The 16,841-nt window shown below is 50.8% G+C and overlaps 19 non-coding genes across 19 annotated transcripts; all 19 read left to right on the top strand.

Moving 5' to 3' along the window:
• Nucleotides 1–928: 928 nt before the first annotated feature.
• Trnaa-ugc (transfer RNA alanine (anticodon UGC)) lies at nucleotides 929–1,001 on the top strand. Its single transcript has one exon. It is a non-coding gene; the product is annotated as a tRNA-Ala (tRNA).
• Nucleotides 1,002–2,503: 1,502 nt separating this feature from the next.
• Nucleotides 2,504–2,577, top strand: Trnaa-ugc (transfer RNA alanine (anticodon UGC)). Its single transcript has one exon. It is a non-coding gene; the product is annotated as a tRNA-Ala (tRNA).
• A 416-nt stretch (nucleotides 2,578–2,993) lies between these two features.
• Nucleotides 2,994–3,066, top strand: Trnaa-agc (transfer RNA alanine (anticodon AGC)). Its single transcript has one exon. It is a non-coding gene; the product is annotated as a tRNA-Ala (tRNA).
• Nucleotides 3,067–4,079: 1,013 nt separating this feature from the next.
• Nucleotides 4,080–4,152, top strand: Trnaa-ugc (transfer RNA alanine (anticodon UGC)). The gene has a single exon. It is a non-coding gene; the product is annotated as a tRNA-Ala (tRNA).
• Nucleotides 4,153–4,569: 417 nt separating this feature from the next.
• Nucleotides 4,570–4,642, top strand: Trnaa-agc (transfer RNA alanine (anticodon AGC)). The gene has a single exon. It is a non-coding gene; the product is annotated as a tRNA-Ala (tRNA).
• A 1,012-nt stretch (nucleotides 4,643–5,654) lies between these two features.
• Trnaa-ugc (transfer RNA alanine (anticodon UGC)) lies at nucleotides 5,655–5,727 on the top strand. Its single transcript has one exon. It is a non-coding gene; the product is annotated as a tRNA-Ala (tRNA).
• A 416-nt stretch (nucleotides 5,728–6,143) lies between these two features.
• Nucleotides 6,144–6,216, top strand: Trnaa-agc (transfer RNA alanine (anticodon AGC)). Its single transcript has one exon. It is a non-coding gene; the product is annotated as a tRNA-Ala (tRNA).
• A 1,013-nt stretch (nucleotides 6,217–7,229) lies between these two features.
• Nucleotides 7,230–7,301, top strand: Trnaa-ugc (transfer RNA alanine (anticodon UGC)). Its single transcript has one exon. It is a non-coding gene; the product is annotated as a tRNA-Ala (tRNA).
• A 418-nt stretch (nucleotides 7,302–7,719) lies between these two features.
• On the top strand, nucleotides 7,720–7,792 carry Trnaa-agc (transfer RNA alanine (anticodon AGC)). Its single transcript has one exon. It is a non-coding gene; the product is annotated as a tRNA-Ala (tRNA).
• Nucleotides 7,793–8,804: 1,012 nt separating this feature from the next.
• Nucleotides 8,805–8,877, top strand: Trnaa-ugc (transfer RNA alanine (anticodon UGC)). The gene has a single exon. It is a non-coding gene; the product is annotated as a tRNA-Ala (tRNA).
• A 415-nt stretch (nucleotides 8,878–9,292) lies between these two features.
• Trnaa-agc (transfer RNA alanine (anticodon AGC)) lies at nucleotides 9,293–9,365 on the top strand. Its single transcript has one exon. It is a non-coding gene; the product is annotated as a tRNA-Ala (tRNA).
• Nucleotides 9,366–10,378: 1,013 nt separating this feature from the next.
• On the top strand, nucleotides 10,379–10,451 carry Trnaa-ugc (transfer RNA alanine (anticodon UGC)). Its single transcript has one exon. It is a non-coding gene; the product is annotated as a tRNA-Ala (tRNA).
• A 416-nt stretch (nucleotides 10,452–10,867) lies between these two features.
• Nucleotides 10,868–10,940, top strand: Trnaa-agc (transfer RNA alanine (anticodon AGC)). The gene has a single exon. It is a non-coding gene; the product is annotated as a tRNA-Ala (tRNA).
• Nucleotides 10,941–11,953: 1,013 nt separating this feature from the next.
• Nucleotides 11,954–12,027, top strand: Trnaa-ugc (transfer RNA alanine (anticodon UGC)). The gene has a single exon. It is a non-coding gene; the product is annotated as a tRNA-Ala (tRNA).
• A 415-nt stretch (nucleotides 12,028–12,442) lies between these two features.
• On the top strand, nucleotides 12,443–12,515 carry Trnaa-agc (transfer RNA alanine (anticodon AGC)). The gene has a single exon. It is a non-coding gene; the product is annotated as a tRNA-Ala (tRNA).
• Nucleotides 12,516–13,528: 1,013 nt separating this feature from the next.
• Trnaa-ugc (transfer RNA alanine (anticodon UGC)) lies at nucleotides 13,529–13,601 on the top strand. Its single transcript has one exon. It is a non-coding gene; the product is annotated as a tRNA-Ala (tRNA).
• A 415-nt stretch (nucleotides 13,602–14,016) lies between these two features.
• On the top strand, nucleotides 14,017–14,089 carry Trnaa-agc (transfer RNA alanine (anticodon AGC)). Its single transcript has one exon. It is a non-coding gene; the product is annotated as a tRNA-Ala (tRNA).
• A 1,502-nt stretch (nucleotides 14,090–15,591) lies between these two features.
• Trnaa-agc (transfer RNA alanine (anticodon AGC)) lies at nucleotides 15,592–15,664 on the top strand. The gene has a single exon. It is a non-coding gene; the product is annotated as a tRNA-Ala (tRNA).
• A 1,013-nt stretch (nucleotides 15,665–16,677) lies between these two features.
• Nucleotides 16,678–16,750, top strand: Trnaa-ugc (transfer RNA alanine (anticodon UGC)). The gene has a single exon. It is a non-coding gene; the product is annotated as a tRNA-Ala (tRNA).
• The last annotated feature ends 91 nt before the right edge of the window (nucleotides 16,751–16,841 follow it).

Raw genomic sequence — 16,841 nt, 5'->3', positions numbered from 1 at the left:
GAACGATTAGCAGCCACAATTGGCAGCGTGCTGTAATGCGCAGGAAGTACCCTCCTCCCACCACTACACTTAATTTAGAAACAGTACACGTGTTCCCATAAGATTCTCAAACGTATGTCGGAAAGATCAGCCTTGCGCCGAATTCACAAAAATCCCACTGCACATTCCAATTCTTTACGTGCAGTCGGCTGCTACTGGTGTTGCTAGTTGTGACTGCTGATGACAGATGCCGTAGCAATCAATTCATGGAGTGAGTTGTATGTTTTGCGATACTCTGTCTCTGACAAGCAAGCAGAGGTGACATAGGCGCGAATACGGGAAGCTTGCAGCCCCTCGCTGCCTGCAGACACCGAGCAGCCACACTAGGTGGGCGGCCTAAGCCGTCGGCGAAATGTGCTCACTCGCTTGGGCGCGACGTCAAGCTCTAAATAAGGCTGTCACTAGCGTGAGCGTTGCGTGAGCGTCGTGTAAAGTCGGAAAAGTCGTCTGCATGGGTGAGTGCCATGTTTGGGGAGCGTTTCGTAGTTTGCGCAGTGCAATGGAGACGCGGAAACTTGTTGTGGCCCAGTCTTTTGCAGTTGGACGACAAGAGTGGTACACAGTAGTAAAGTGCGAGGCAGTGAGTTGGCATGAACAGTCGAGTGCACAATGGGGCTTCAGATGTGCTTGTTACCTCAGGTGCTGTGTGATTGTCGACATGGAGTGAAAACAGAGCAACTTGTGACTGCCCCTTCAATTTAAGACGTTAAAAACGGACGGAATTTGCAGTCGTAATACCAGAGCATCGAAACTACTTGGAACTCTTGTGTATATGAACGCGTCCGCGCCTTTGTACTCTGTTCCCTTCAGCCCTGCAAACCAACCAACCATCGTGTCCGTGCACATAAGAGTAGTAAAGAATGGAGAACAGCGCAGTTTGGTTGTGCTTGGGGGCGTAGCTCAGTTGGTAGAGCGTTCGCTTTGCATGTGAAAGGTCCCAGGTTCAAGCCCCGGCGCCTCCATGTTTTGTGGTCAGTTCGTGGCAAGTGTTGGTCGCGGCGAGCCTAAAGGCACGCAAGATGTTGCAAAGCCAGCGTCACAGACTCGTATACTGACGTAAGGAGAGCAAGACGTAAATGTGAGGACCGGCTGTTGTCGAGGTGTCATCGAGTGCAAATCTGCCTTAGGTAAAACGGCCTAACCTCAGTGAAGTCTAGAGAGTGAACAACACTTTCGTCTACCTCAGAGCGTTGGCCGAACGCTATTTTCGACGTCGTGCGTGCCACTTTGATTTTGGCCGACTACGATTCGATACAGAATCCAGGAAACCTGAAAGACACCCTCACAGACACATTGAGAGTAGTGTTTGTCTGCGGAATAATTGGAGTGCAAGGGTCTGTGCAATTGATATGGCTGTATGTAGCGCAGTTCGTCAGCAGGGGCGTAGCTCAGATGGTAGAGCGCCTCGCTTAGCATGCGAGAGGTACTGGGATCGATACCCAGCGCCTCCAGAATTTTTAACACACCAACATGCGCACACTGCCATGCAAGTGGAATAATTCACAGCCAGAAAATGTGTCAAGGCAGATACGAGCGAACGATTAGCAGCCACAATTGGCAAGCGTGCTGTAATGCGCAGGAAGTACCCTCCTCCCACCACTACACTTAATTTAGAAACAGTACACGTGTTCCCATAAGATTCTCAAACGTATGTCGGAAAGATCAGCCTTGCGCCGAATTCACAAAAATCCCACTGCACATTCCAATTCTTTACGTGCAGTCGGCTGCTACTGGTGTTGCTAGTTGTGACTGCTGATGACAGATGCCGTAGCAATCAATTCATGGAGTGAGTTGTATGTTTTGCGATACTCTGTCTCTGACAAGCAAGCAGAGGTGACATAGGCGCGAATACGGGAAGCTTGCAGCCCCTCGCTGCCTGCAGACACCGAGCAGCCACACTAGGTGGGCGGCCTAAGCCGTCGGCGAAATGTGCTCACTCGCTTGGGCGCGACGTCAAGCTCTAAATAAGGCTGTCACTAGCGTGAGCGTTGCGTGAGCGTCGTGTAAAGTCGGAAAAGTCGTCTGCATGGGTGAGTGCCATGTTTGGGGAGCGTTTCGTAGTTTGCGCAGTGCAATGGAGACGCGGAAACTTGTTGTGGCCCAGTCTTTTGCAGTTGGACGACAAGAGTGGTACACAGTAGTAAAGTGCGAGGCAGTGAGTTGGCATGAACAGTCGAGTGCACAATGGGGCTTCAGATGTGCTTGTTACCTCAGGTGCTGTGTGATTGTCGACATGGAGTGAAAACAGAGCAACTTGTGACTGCCCCTTCAATTTAAGACGTTAAAAACGGACGGAATTTGCAGTCGTAATACCAGAGCATCGAAACTACTTGGAACTCTTGTGTATATGAACGCGTCCGCGCCTTTGTACTCTGTTCCCTTCAGCCCTGCAAACCAACCAACCATCGTGTCCGTGCACATAAGAGTAGTAAAGAATGGAGAACAGCGCAGTTTGGTTGTGCTTGGGGGCGTAGCTCAGTTGGTAGAGCGTTCGCTTTGCATGTGAAAGGTCCCCAGGTTCAAGCCCCGGCGCCTCCATGTTTTGTGGTCAGTTCGTGGCAAGTGTTGGTCGCGGCGAGCCTAAAGGCACGCAAGATGTTGCAAAGCCAGCGTCACAGACTCGTATACTGACGTAAGGAGAGCAAGACGTAAATGTGAGGACCGGCTGTTGTCGAGGTGTCATCGAGTGCAAATCTGCCTTAGGTAAAACGGCCTAACCTCAGTGAAGTCTAGAGAGTGAACAACACTTTCGTCTACCTCAGAGCGTTGGCCGAACGCTATTTTCGACGTCGTGCGTGCCACTTTGATTTTGGCCGACTACGATTCGATACAGAATCCAGGAAACCTGAAAGACACCCTCACAGACACATTGAGAGTAGTGTTTGTCTGCGGAATAATTGGAGTGCAAGGGTCTGTGCAATTGATATGGCTGTATGTAGCGCAGTTCGTCAGCAGGGGGCGTAGCTCAGATGGTAGAGCGCTCGCTTAGCATGCGAGAGGTACTGGGATCGATACCCAGCGCCTCCAGAATTTTTAACACACCAACATGCGCACACTGCCATGCAAGTGGAATAATTCACAGCCAGAAAATGTGTCAAGGCAGATACGAGCGAACGATTAGCAGCCACAATTGGCAAGCGTGCTGTAATGCGCAGGAAGTACCCTCCTCCCACCACTACACTTAATTTAGAAACAGTACACGTGTTCCCATAAGATTCTCAAACGTATGTCGGAAAGATCAGCCTTGCGCCGAATTCACAAAAATCCCACTGCACATTCCAATTCTTTACGTGCAGTCGGCTGCTACTGGTGTTGCTAGTTGTGACTGCTGATGACAGATGCCGTAGCAATCAATTCATGGAGTGAGTTGTATGTTTTGCGATACTCTGTCTCTGACAAGCAAGCAGAGGTGACATAGGCGCGAATACGGGAAGCTTGCAGCCCCTCGCTGCCTGCAGACACCGAGCAGCCACACTAGGTGGGCGGCCTAAGCCGTCGGCGAAATGTGCTCACTCGCTTGGGCGCGACGTCAAGCTCTAAATAAGGCTGTCACTAGCGTGAGCGTTGCGTGAGCGTCGTGTAAAGTCGGAAAAGGTCGTCTGCATGGGTGAGTGCCATGTTTGGGGAGCGTTTCGTAGTTTGCGCAGTGCAATGGAGACGCGGAAACTTGTTGTGGCCCAGTCTTTGCAGTTGGACGACAAGAGTGGTACACAGTAGTAAAGTGCGAGGCAGTGAGTTGGCATGAACAGTCGAGTGCACAATGGGGCTTCAGATGTGCTTGTTACCTCAGGTGCTGTGTGATTGTCGACATGGAGTGAAAACAGAGCAACTTGTGACTGCCCCTTCAATTTAAGACGTTAAAAACGGACGGAATTTGCAGTCGTAATACCAGAGCATCGAAACTACTTGGAACTCTTGTGTATATGAACGCGTCCGCGCCTTTGTACTCTGTTCCCTTCAGCCCTGCAAACCAACCAACCATCGTGTCCGTGCACATAAGAGTAGTAAAGAATGGAGAACAGCGCAGTTTGGTTGTGCTTGGGGGCGTAGCTCAGTTGGTAGAGCGTTCGCTTTGCATGTGAAAGGTCCCAGGTTCAAGCCCCGGCGCCTCCATGTTTTGTGGTCAGTTCGTGGCAAGTGTTGGTCGCGGCGAGCCTAAAGGCACGCAAGATGTTGCAAAGCCAGCGTCACAGACTCGTATACTGACGTAAGGAGAGCAAGACGTAAATGTGAGGACCGGCTGTTGTCGAGGTGTCATCGAGTGCAAATCTGCCTTAGGTAAAACGGCCTAACCTCAGTGAAGTCTAGAGAGTGAACAACACTTTCGTCTACCTCAGAGCGTTGGCCGAACGCTATTTTCGACGTCGTGCGTGCCACTTTGATTTTGGCCGACTACGATTCGATACAGAATCCAGGAAACCTGAAAGACACCCTCACAGACACATTGAGAGTAGTGTTTGTCTGCGGAATAATTGGAGTGCAAGGGTCTGTGCAATTGATATGGCTGTATGTAGCGCAGTTCGTCAGCAGGGGGGCGTAGCTCAGATGGTAGAGCGCTCGCTTAGCATGCGAGAGGTACTGGGATCGATACCCAGCGCCTCCAGAATTTTTAACACACCAACATGCGCACACTGCCATGCAAGTGGAATAATTCACAGCCAGAAAATGTGTCAAGGCAGATACGAGCGAACGATTAGCAGCCACAATTGGCAAGCGTGCTGTAATGCGCAGGAAGTACCCTCCTCCCACCACTACACTTAATTTAGAAACAGTACACGTGTTCCCATAAGATTCTCAAACGTATGTCGGAAAGATCAGCCTTGCGCCGAATTCACAAAAATCCCACTGCACATTCCAATTCTTTACGTGCAGTCGGCTGCTACTGGTGTTGCTAGTTGTGACTGCTGATGACAGATGCCGTAGCAATCAATTCATGGAGTGAGTTGTATGTTTTGCGATACTCTGTCTCTGACAAGCAAGCAGAGGTGACATAGGCGCGAATACGGGAAGCTTGCAGCCCCTCGCTGCCTGCAGACACCGAGCAGCCACACTAGGTGGGCGGCCTAAGCCGTCGGCGAAATGTGCTCACTCGCTTGGGCGCGACGTCAAGCTCTAAATAAGGCTGTCACTAGCGTGAGCGTTGCGTGAGCGTCGTGTAAAGTCGGAAAAGTCGTCTGCATGGGTGAGTGCCATGTTTGGGGAGCGTTTCGTAGTTTGCGCAGTGCAATGGAGACGCGGAAACTTGTTGTGGCCCAGTCTTTTGCAGTTGGACGACAAGAGTGGTACACAGTAGTAAAGTGCGAGGCAGAGTGTTGGCATGAACAGTCGAGTGCACAATGGGCTTCAGATGTGCTTGTTACCTCAGGTGCTGTGTGATTGTCGACATGGAGTGAAAACAGAGCAACTTGTGACTGCCCCTTCAATTTAAGACGTTAAAAACGGACGGAATTTGCAGTCGTAATACCAGAGCATCGAAACTACTTGGAACTCTTGTGTATATGAACGCGTCCGCGCCTTTGTACTCTGTTCCCTTCAGCCCTGCAAACCAACCAACCATCGTGTCCGTGCACATAAGAGTAGTAAAGAATGGAGAACAGCGCAGTTTGGTTGTGCTTGGGGGCGTAGCTCAGTTGGTAGAGCGTTCGCTTTGCATGTGAAAGGTCCCAGGTTCAAGCCCCGGCGCCTCCATGTTTTGTGGTCAGTTCGTGGCAAGTGTTGGTCGCGGCGAGCCTAAAGGCACGCAAGATGTTGCAAAGCCAGCGTCACAGACTCGTATACTGACGTAAGGAGAGCAAGACGTAAATGTGAGGACCGGCTGTTGTCGAGGTGTCATCGAGTGCAAATCTGCCTTAGGTAAAACGGCCTAACCTCAGTGAAGTCTAGAGAGTGAACAACACTTTCGTCTACCTCAGAGCGTTTGGCCGAACGCTATTTTCGACGTCGTGCGTGCCACTTTGATTTTGGCCGACTACGATTCGATACAGAATCCAGGAAACCTGAAAGACACCCTCACAGACACATTGAGAGTAGTGTTTGTCTGCGGAATAATTGGAGTGCAAGGGTCTGTGCAATTGATATGGCTGTATGTAGCGCAGTCGTCAGCAGGGGGCGTAGCTCAGATGGTAGAGCGCTCGCTTAGCATGCGAGAGGTACTGGGATCGATACCCAGCGCCTCCAGAATTTTTAACACACCAACATGCGCACACTGCCATGCAAGTGGAATAATTCACAGCCAGAAAATGTGTCAAGGCAGATACGAGCGAACGATTAGCAGCCACAATTGGCAAGCGTGCTGTAATGCGCAGGAAGTACCCTCCTCCCACCACTACACTTAATTTAGAAACAGTACACGTGTTCCCATAAGATTCTCAAACGTATGTCGGAAAGATCAGCCTTGCGCCGAATTCACAAAAATCCCACTGCACATTCCAATTCTTTACGTGCAGTCGGCTGCTACTGGTGTTGCTAGTTGTGACTGCTGATGACAGATGCCGTAGCAATCAATTCATGGAGTGAGTTGTATGTTTTGCGATACTCTGTCTCTGACAAGCAAGCAGAGGTGACATAGGCGCGAATACGGGAAGCTTGCAGCCCCTCGCTGCCTGCAGACACCGAGCAGCCACACTAGGTGGGCGGCCTAAGCCGTCGGCGAAATGTGCTCACTCGCTTGGGCGCGACGTCAAGCTCTAAATAAGGCTGTCACTAGCGTGAGCGTTGCGTGAGCGTCGTGTAAAGTCGGAAAAGTCGTCTGCATGGGTGAGTGCCATGTTTGGGGAGCGTTTCGTAGTTTGCGCAGTGCAATGGAGACGCGGAAACTTGTTGTGGCCCAGTCTTTTGCAGTTGGACGACAAGAGTGGTACACAGTAGTAAAGTGCGAGGCAGTGAGTTGGCATGAACAGTCGAGTGCACAATGGGGCTTCAGATGTGCTTGTTACCTCAGGTGCTGTGTGATTGTCGACATGGAGTGAAAACAGAGCAACTTGTGACTGCCCCTTCAATTTAAGACGTTAAAAACGGACGGAATTTGCAGTCGTAATACCAGAGCATCGAAACTACTTGGAACTCTTGTGTATATGAACGCGTCCGCGCCTTTGTACTCTGTTCCCTTCAGCCCTGCAAACCAACCAACCATCGTGTCCGTGCACATAAGAGTAGTAAAGAATGGAGAACAGCGCAGTTTGGTTGTGCTTGGGGGCGTAGCTCAGTTGGTAGAGCGTTCGCTTTGCATGTGAAAGGTCCCAGGTTCAAGCCCGGCGCCTCCATGTTTTGTGGTCAGTTCGTGGCAAGTGTTGGTCGCGGCGAGCCTAAAGGCACGCAAGATGTTGCAAAGCCAGCGTCACAGACTCGTATACTGACGTAAGGAGAGCAAGACGTAAATGTGAGGACCGGCTGTTGTCGAGGTGTCATCGAGTGCAAATCTGCCTTAGGTAAAACGGCCTAACCTCAGTGAAGTCTAGAGAGTGAACAACACTTTCGTCTACCTCAGAGCGTTGGCCGAACGCTATTTTCGACGTCGTGCGTGCCACTTTGATTTTGGCCGACTACGATTCGATAACAGAATCCAGGAAACCTGAAAGACACCCTCACAGACACATTGAGAGTAGTGTTTGTCTGCGGAATAATTGGAGTGCAAGGGGTCTGTGCAATTGATATGGCTGTATGTAGCGCAGTTCGTCAGCAGGGGGCGTAGCTCAGATGGTAGAGCGCTCGCTTAGCATGCGAGAGGTACTGGGATCGATACCCAGCGCCTCCAGAATTTTTAACACACCAACATGCGCACACTGCCATGCAAGTGGAATAATTCACAGCCAGAAAATGTGTCAAGGCAGATACGAGCGAACGATTAGCAGCCACAATTGGCAAGCGTGCTGTAATGCGCAGGAAGTACCCTCCTCCCACCACTACACTTAATTTAGAAACAGTACACGTGTTCCCATAAGATTCTCAAACGTATGTCGGAAAGATCAGCCTTGCGCCGAATTCACAAAAATCCCACTGCACATTCCAATTCTTTACGTGCAGTCGGCTGCTACTGGTGTTGCTAGTTGTGACTGCTGATGACAGATGCCGTAGCAATCAATTCATGGAGTGAGTTGTATGTTTTGCGATACTCTGTCTCTGACAAGCAAGCAGAGGTGACATAGGCGCGAATACGGGAAGCTTGCAGCCCCTCGCTGCCTGCAGACACCGAGCAGCCACACTAGGTGGGCGGCCTAAGCCGTCGGCGAAATGTGCTCACTCGCTTGGGCGCGACGTCAAGCTCTAAATAAGGCTGTCACTAGCGTGAGCGTTGCGTGAGCGTCGTGTAAAGTCGGAAAAGTCGTCTGCATGGGTGAGTGCCATGTTTGGGGAGCGTTTCGTAGTTTGCGCAGTGCAATGGAGACGCGGAAACTTGTTGTGGCCCAGTCTTTTGCAGTTGGACGACAAGAGTGGTACACAGTAGTAAAGTGCGAGGCAGTGAGTTGGCATGAACAGTCGAGTGCACAATGGGGCTTCAGATGTGCTTGTTACCTCAGGTGCTGTGTGATTGTCGACATGGAGTGAAAACAGAGCAACTTGTGACTGCCCCTTCAATTTAAGACGTTAAAACGGACGGAATTTGCAGTCGTAATACCAGAGCATCGAAACTACTTGGAACTCTTGTGTATATGAACGCGTCCGCGCCTTTGTACTCTGTTCCCTTCAGCCCTGCAAACCAACCAACCATCGTGTCCGTGCACATAAGAGTAGTAAAGAATGGAGAACAGCGCAGTTTGGTTGTGCTTGGGGGCGTAGCTCAGTTGGTAGAGCGTTCGCTTTGCATGTGAAAGGTCCCAGGTTCAAGCCCCGGCGCCTCCATGTTTTGTGGTCAGTTCGTGGCAAGTGTTGGTCGCGGCGAGCTAAAGGCACGCAAGATGTTGCAAAGCCAGCGTCACAGACTCGTATACTGACGTAAGGAGAGCAAGACGTAAATGTGAGGACCGGCTGTTGTCGAGGTGTCATCGAGTGCAAATCTGCCTTAGGTAAAACGGCCTAACCTCAGTGAAGTCTAGAGAGTGAACAACACTTTCGTCTACCTCAGAGCGTTGGCCGAACGCTATTTTCGACGTCGTGCGTGCCACTTTGATTTTGGCCGACTACGATTCGATACAGAATCCAGGAAACCTGAAAGACACCCTCACAGACACATTGAGAGTAGTGTTTGTCTGCGGAATAATTGGAGTGCAAGGGTCTGTGCAATTGATATGGCTGTATGTAGCGCAGTTCGTCAGCAGGGGGCGTAGCTCAGATGGTAGAGCGCTCGCTTAGCATGCGAGAGGTACTGGGATCGATACCCAGCGCCTCCAGAATTTTTAACACACCAACATGCGCACACTGCCATGCAAGTGGAATAATTCACAGCCAGAAAATGTGTCAAGGCAGATACGAGCGAACGATTAGCAGCCACAATTGGCAAGCGTGCTGTAATGCGCAGGAAGTACCCTCCTCCCACCACTACACTTAATTTAGAAACAGTACACGTGTTCCCATAAGATTCTCAAACGTATGTCGGAAAGATCAGCCTTGCGCCGAATTCACAAAAATCCCACTGCACATTCCAATTCTTTACGTGCAGTCGGCTGCTACTGGTGTTGCTAGTTGTGACTGCTGATGACAGATGCCGTAGCAATCAATTCATGGAGTGAGTTGTATGTTTTGCGATACTCTGTCTCTGACAAGCAAGCAGAGGTGACATAGGCGCGAATACGGGAAGCTTGCAGCCCCTCGCTGCCTGCAGACACCGAGCAGCCACACTAGGTGGGCGGCCTAAGCCGTCGGCGAAATGTGCTCACTCGCTTGGGCGCGACGTCAAGCTCTAAATAAGGCTGTCACTAGCGTGAGCGTTGCGTGAGCGTCGTGTAAAGTCGGAAAAGTCGTCTGCATGGGTGAGTGCCATGTTTGGGGAGCGTTTCGTAGTTTGCGCAGTGCAATGGAGACGCGGAAACTTGTTGTGGCCCAGTCTTTTGCAGTTGGACGACAAGAGTGGTACACAGTAGTAAAGTGCGAGGCAGTGAGTTGGCATGAACAGTCGAGTGCACAATGGGGCTTCAGATGTGCTTGTTACCTCAGGTGCTGTGTGATTGTCGACATGGAGTGAAAACAGAGCAACTTGTGACTGCCCCTTCAATTTAAGACGTTAAAAACGGACGGAATTTGCAGTCGTAATACCAGAGCATCGAAACTACTTGGAACTCTTGTGTATATGAACGCGTCCGCGCCTTTGTACTCTGTTCCCTTCAGCCCTGCAAACCAACCAACCATCGTGTCCGTGCACATAAGAGTAGTAAAGAATGGAGAACAGCGCAGTTTGGTTGTGCTTGGGGGCGTAGCTCAGTTGGTAGAGCGTTCGCTTTGCATGTGAAAGGTCCCAGGTTCAAGCCCCGGCGCCTCCATGTTTTGTGGTCAGTTCGTGGCAAGTGTTGGTCGCGGCGAGCCTAAAGGCACGCAAGATGTTGCAAAGCCAGCGTCACAGACTCGTATACTGACGTAAGGAGAGCAAGACGTAAATGTGAGGACCGGCTGTTGTCGAGGTGTCATCGAGTGCAAATCTGCCTTAGGTAAAACGGCCTAACCTCAGTGAAGTCTAGAGAGTGAACAACACTTTCGTCTACCTCAGAGCGTTGGCCGAACGCTATTTTCGACGTCGTGCGTGCCACTTTGATTTTGGCCGACTACGATTCGATACAGAATCCAGGAAACCTGAAAGACACCCTCACAGACACATTGAGAGTAGTGTTTGTCTGCGGAATAATTGGAGTGCAAGGGTCTGTGCAATTGATATGGCTGTATGTAGCGCAGTTCGTCAGCAGGGGGCGTAGCTCAGATGGTAGAGCGCTCGCTTAGCATGCGAGAGGTACTGGGATCGATACCCAGCGCCTCCAGAATTTTTAACACACCAACATGCGCACACTGCCATGCAAGTGGAATAATTCACAGCCAGAAAATGTGTCAAGGCAGATACGAGCGAACGATTAGCAGCCACAATTGGCAAGCGTGCTGTAATGCGCAGGAAGTACCCTCCTCCCACCACTACACTTAATTTAGAAACAGTACACGTGTTCCCATAAGATTCTCAAACGTATGTCGGAAAGATCAGCCTTGCGCCGAATTCACAAAAATCCCACTGCACATTCCAATTCTTTACGTGCAGTCGGCTGCTACTGGTGTTGCTAGTTGTGACTGCTGATGACAGATGCCGTAGCAATCAATTCATGGAGTGAGTTGTATGTTTTGCGATACTCTGTCTCTGACAAGCAAGCAGAGGTGACATAGGCGCGAATACGGGAAGCTTGCAGCCCCTCGCTGCCTGCAGACACCGAGCAGCCACACTAGGTGGGCGGCCTAAGCCGTCGGCGAAATGTGCTCACTCGCTTGGGCGCGACGTCAAGCTCTAAATAAGGCTGTCACTAGCGTGAGCGTTGCGTGAGCGTCGTGTAAAGTCGGAAAAGTCGTCTGCATGGGTGAGTGCCATGTTTGGGGAGCGTTTCGTAGTTTGCGCAGTGCAATGGAGACGCGGAAACTTGTTGTGGCCCAGTCTTTTGCAGTTGGACGACAAGAGTGGTACACAGTAGTAAAGTGCGAGGCAGTGAGTTGGCATGAACAGTCGAGTGCACAATGGGGCTTCAGATGTGCTTGTTACCTCAGGTGCTGTGTGATTGTCGACATGGAGTGAAAACAGAGCAACTTGTGACTGCCCCTTCAATTTAAGACGTTAAAAACGGACGGAATTTGCAGTCGTAATACCAGAGCATCGAAACTACTTGGAACTCTTGTGTATATGAACGCGTCCGCGCCTTTGTACTCTGTTCCCTTCAGCCCTGCAAACCAACCAACCATCGTGTCCGTGCACATAAGAGTAGTAAAGAATGGAGAACAGCGCAGTTTGGTTGTGCTTGGGGGCGTAGCTCAGTTGGGTAGAGCGTTCGCTTTGCATGTGAAAGGTCCCAGGTTCAAGCCCCGGCGCCTCCATGTTTTGTGGTCAGTTCGTGGCAAGTGTTGGTCGCGGCGAGCCTAAAGGCACGCAAGATGTTGCAAAGCCAGCGTCACAGACTCGTATACTGACGTAAGGAGAGCAAGACGTAAATGTGAGGACCGGCTGTTGTCGAGGTGTCATCGAGTGCAAATCTGCCTTAGGTAAAACGGCCTAACCTCAGTGAAGTCTAGAGAGTGAACAACACTTTCGTCTACCTCAGAGCGTTGGCCGAACGCTATTTTCGACGTCGTGCGTGCCACTTGATTTTGGCCGACTACGATTCGATACAGAATCCAGGAAACCTGAAAGACACCCTCACAGACACATTGAGAGTAGTGTTTGTCTGCGGAATAATTGGAGTGCAAGGGTCTGTGCAATTGATATGGCTGTATGTAGCGCAGTTCGTCAGCAGGGGGCGTAGCTCAGATGGTAGAGCGCTCGCTTAGCATGCGAGAGGTACTGGGATCGATACCCAGCGCCTCCAGAATTTTTAACACACCAACATGCGCACACTGCCATGCAAGTGGAATAATTCACAGCCAGAAAATGTGTCAAGGCAGATACGAGCGAACGATTAGCAGCCACAATTGGCAAGCGTGCTGTAATGCGCAGGAAGTACCCTCCTCCCACCACTACACTTAATTTAGAAACAGTACACGTGTTCCCATAAGATTCTCAAACGTATGTCGGAAAGATCAGCCTTGCGCCGAATTCACAAAAATCCCACTGCACATTCCAATTCTTTACGTGCAGTCGGCTGCTACTGGTGTTGCTAGTTGTGACTGCTGATGACAGATGCCGTAGCAATCAATTCATGGAGTGAGTTGTATGTTTTGCGATACTCTGTCTCTGACAAGCAAGCAGAGGTGACATAGGCGCGAATACGGGAAGCTTGCAGCCCCTCGCTGCCTGCAGACACCGAGCAGCCACACTAGGTGGGCGGCCTAAGCCGTCGGCGAAATGTGCTCACTCGCTTGGGCGCGACGTCAAGCTCTAAATAAGGCTGTCACTAGCGTGAGCGTTGCGTGAGCGTCGTGTAAAGTCGGAAAAGTCGTCTGCATGGGTGAGTGCCATGTTTGGGGAGCGTTTCGTAGTTTGCGCAGTGCAATGGAGACGCGGAAACTTGTTGTGGCCCAGTCTTTTGCAGTTGGACGACAAGAGTGGTACACAGTAGTAAAGTGCGAGGCAGTGAGTTGGCATGAACAGTCGAGTGCACAATGGGGCTTCAGATGTGCTTGTTACCTCAGGTGCTGTGTGATTGTCGACATGGAGTGAAAACAGAGCAACTTGTGACTGCCCCTTCAATTTAAGACGTTAAAAACGGACGGAATTTGCAGTCGTAATACCAGAGCATCGAAACTACTTGGAACTCTTGTGTATATGAACGCGTCCGCGCCTTTGTACTCTGTTCCCTTCAGCCCTGCAAACCAACCAACCATCGTGTCCGTGCACATAAGAGTAGTAAAGAATGGAGAACAGCGCAGTTTGGTTGTGCTTGGGGGCGTAGCTCAGTTGGTAGAGCGTTCGCTTTGCATGTGAAAGGTCCCAGGTTCAAGCCCCGGCGCCTCCATGTTTTGTGGTCAGTTCGTGGCAAGTGTTGGTCGCGGCGAGCCTAAAGGCACGCAAGATGTTGCAAAGCCAGCGTCACAGACTCGTATACTGACGTAAGGAGAGCAAGACGTAAATGTGAGGACCGGCTGTTGTCGAGGTGTCATCGAGTGCAAATCTGCCTTAGGTAAAACGGCCTAACCTCAGTGAAGTCTAGAGAGTGAACAACACTTTCGTCTACCTCAGAGCGTTGCCGAACGCTATTTTCGACGTCGTGCGTGCCACTTTGATTTTGGCCGACTACGATTCGATACAGAATCCAGGAAACCTGAAAGACACCCTCACAGACACATTGAGAGTAGTGTTTGTCTGCGGAATAATTGGAGTGCAAGGGTCTGTGCAATTGATATGGCTGTATGTAGCGCAGTTCGTCAGCAGGGGGCGTAGCTCAGATGGTAGAGCGCTCGCTTAGCATGCGAGAGGTACTGGGATCGATACCCAGCGCCTCCAGAATTTTTAACACACCAACATGCGCACACTGCCATGCAAGTGGAATAATTCACAGCCAGAAAATGTGTCAAGGCAGATACGAGCGAACGATTAGCAGCCACAATTGGCAAGCGTGCTGTAATGCGCAGGAAGTACCCTCCTCCCACCACTACACTTAATTTAGAAACAGTACACGTGTTCCCATAAGATTCTCAAAACGTATGTCGGAAAGATCAGCCTTGCGCCGAATTCACAAAAATCCCACTGCACATTCCAATTCTTTACGTGCAGTCGGCTGCTACTGGTGTTGCTAGTTGTGACTGCTGATGACAGATGCCGTAGCAATCAATTCATGGAGTGAGTTGTATGTTTTGCGATACTCTGTCTCTGACAAGCAAGCAGAGGTGACATAGGCGCGAATACGGGAAGCTTGCAGCCCCTCGCTGCCTGCAGACACCGAGCAGCCACACTAGGTGGGCGGCCTAAGCCGTCGGCGAAATGTGCTCACTCGCTTGGGCGCGACGTCAAGCTCTAAATAAGGCTGTCACTAGCGTGAGCGTTGCGTGAGCGTCGTGTAAAGTCGGAAAAGTCGTCTGCATGGGTGAGTGCCATGTTTGGGGAGCGTTTCGTAGTTTGCGCAGTGCAATGGAGACGCGGAAACTTGTTGTGGCCCAGTCTTTTGCAGTTGGACGACAAGAGTGGTACACAGTAGTAAAGTGCGAGGCAGTGAGTTGGCATGAACAGTCGAGTGCACAATGGGGCTTCAGATGTGCTTGTTACCTCAGGTGCTGTGTGATTGTCGACATGGAGTGAAAACAGAGCAACTTGTGACTGCCCCTTCAATTTAAGACGTTAAAAACGGACGGAATTTGCAGTCGTAATACCAGAGCATCGAAACTACTTGGAACTCTTGTGTATATGAACGCGTCCGCGCCTTTGTACTCTGTTCCCTTCAGCCCTGCAAACCAACCAACCATCGTGTCCGTGCACATAAGAGTAGTAAAGAATGGAGAACAGCGCAGTTTGGTTGTGCTTGGGGCGTAGCTCAGTTGGTAGAGCGTTCGCTTTGCATGTGAAAGGTCCCAGGTTCAAGCCCCGGCGCCTCCATGTTTTGTGGTCAGTTCGTGGCAAGTGTTGGTCGCGGCGAGCCTAAAGGCACGCAAGATGTTGCAAAGCCAGCGTCACAGACTCGTATACTGACGTAAGGAGAGCAAGACGTAAATGTGAGGACCGGCTGTTGTCGAGGTGTCATCGAGTGCAAATCTGCCTTAGGTAAAACGGCCTAACCTCAGTGAAGTCTAGAGAGTGAACAACACTTTCGTCTACCTCAGAGCGTTGGCCGAACGCTATTTTCGACGTCGTGCGTGCCACTTTGATTTTGGCCGACTACGATTCGATACAGAATCCAGGAAACCTGAAAGACACCCTCACAGACACATTGAGAGTAGTGTTTGTCTGCGGAATAATTGGAGTGCAAGGGTCTGTGCAATTGATATGGCTGTATGTAGCGCAGTTCGTCAGCAGGGGGCGTAGCTCAGATGGTAGAGCGCTCGCTTAGCATGCGAGAGGTACTGGGATCGATACCCAGCGCCTCCAGAATTTTTAACACACCAACATGCGCACACTGCCATGCAAGTGGAATAATTCACAGCCAGAAAATGTGTCAAGGCAGATACGAGCGAACGATTAGCAGCCACAATTGGCAAGCGTGCTGTAATGCGCAGGAAGTACCCTCCTCCCACCACTACACTTAATTTAGAAACAGTACACGTGTTCCCATAAGATTCTCAAACGTATGTCGGAAAGATCAGCCTTGCGCCGAATTCACAAAAATCCCACTGCACATTCCAATTCTTTACGTGCAGTCGGCTGCTACTGGTGTTGCTAGTTGTGACTGCTGATGACAGATGCCGTAGCAATCAATTCATGGAGTGAGTTGTATGTTTTGCGATACTCTGTCTCTGACAAGCAAGCAGAGGTGACATAGGCGCGAATACGGGAAGCTTGCAGCCCCTCGCTGCCTGCAGACACCGAGCAGCCACACTAGGTGGGCGGCCTAAGCCGTCGGCGAAATGTGCTCACTCGCTTGGGCGCGACGTCAAGCTCTAAATAAGGCTGTCACTAGCGTGAGCGTTGCGTGAGCGTCGTGTAAAGTCGGAAAAGTCGTCTGCATGGGTGAGTGCCATGTTTGGGGAGCGTTTCGTAGTTTGCGCAGTGCAATGGAGACGCGGAAACTTGTTGTGGCCCAGTCTTTTGCAGTTGGACGACAAGAGTGGTACACAGTAGTAAAGTGCGAGGCAGTGAGTTGGCATGAACAGTCGAGTGCACAATGGGGCTTCAGATGTGCTTGTTACCTCAGGTGCTGTGTGATTGTCGACATGGAGTGAAAACAGAGCAACTTGTGACTGCCCCTTCAATTTAAGACGTTAAAAACGGACGGAATTTGCAGTCGTAATACCAGAGCATCGAAACTACTTGGAACTCTTGTGTATATGAACGCGTCCGCGCCTTTGTACTCTGTTCCCTTCAGCCCTGCAAACCAACCAACCATCGTGTCCGTGCACATAAGAGTAGTAAAGAATGGAGAACAGCGCAGTTTGGTTGTGCTTGGGGGCGTAGCTCAGTTGGTAGAGCGTTCGCTTTGCATGTGAAAGGTCCCAGGTTCAAGCCCCGGCGCCTCCATGTTTTGTGGTCAGTTCGTGGCAAGTGTTGGTCGCGGCGAGCCTAAAGGCACGCAAGATGTTGCAAAGCCAGCGTCACAGACTCGTATACT

Source organism: Schistocerca serialis, unplaced genomic scaffold, assembly GCF_023864345.2.
Source record: "Schistocerca serialis cubense isolate TAMUIC-IGC-003099 unplaced genomic scaffold, iqSchSeri2.2 HiC_scaffold_378, whole genome shotgun sequence".
In the NCBI taxonomy this organism is placed as follows: domain Eukaryota; kingdom Metazoa; phylum Arthropoda; class Insecta; order Orthoptera; family Acrididae; genus Schistocerca; species Schistocerca serialis.
The sequence above is the reverse complement of the archived record's forward strand: the minus strand, read 5'-3'. Positions and strand labels throughout refer to the sequence as shown.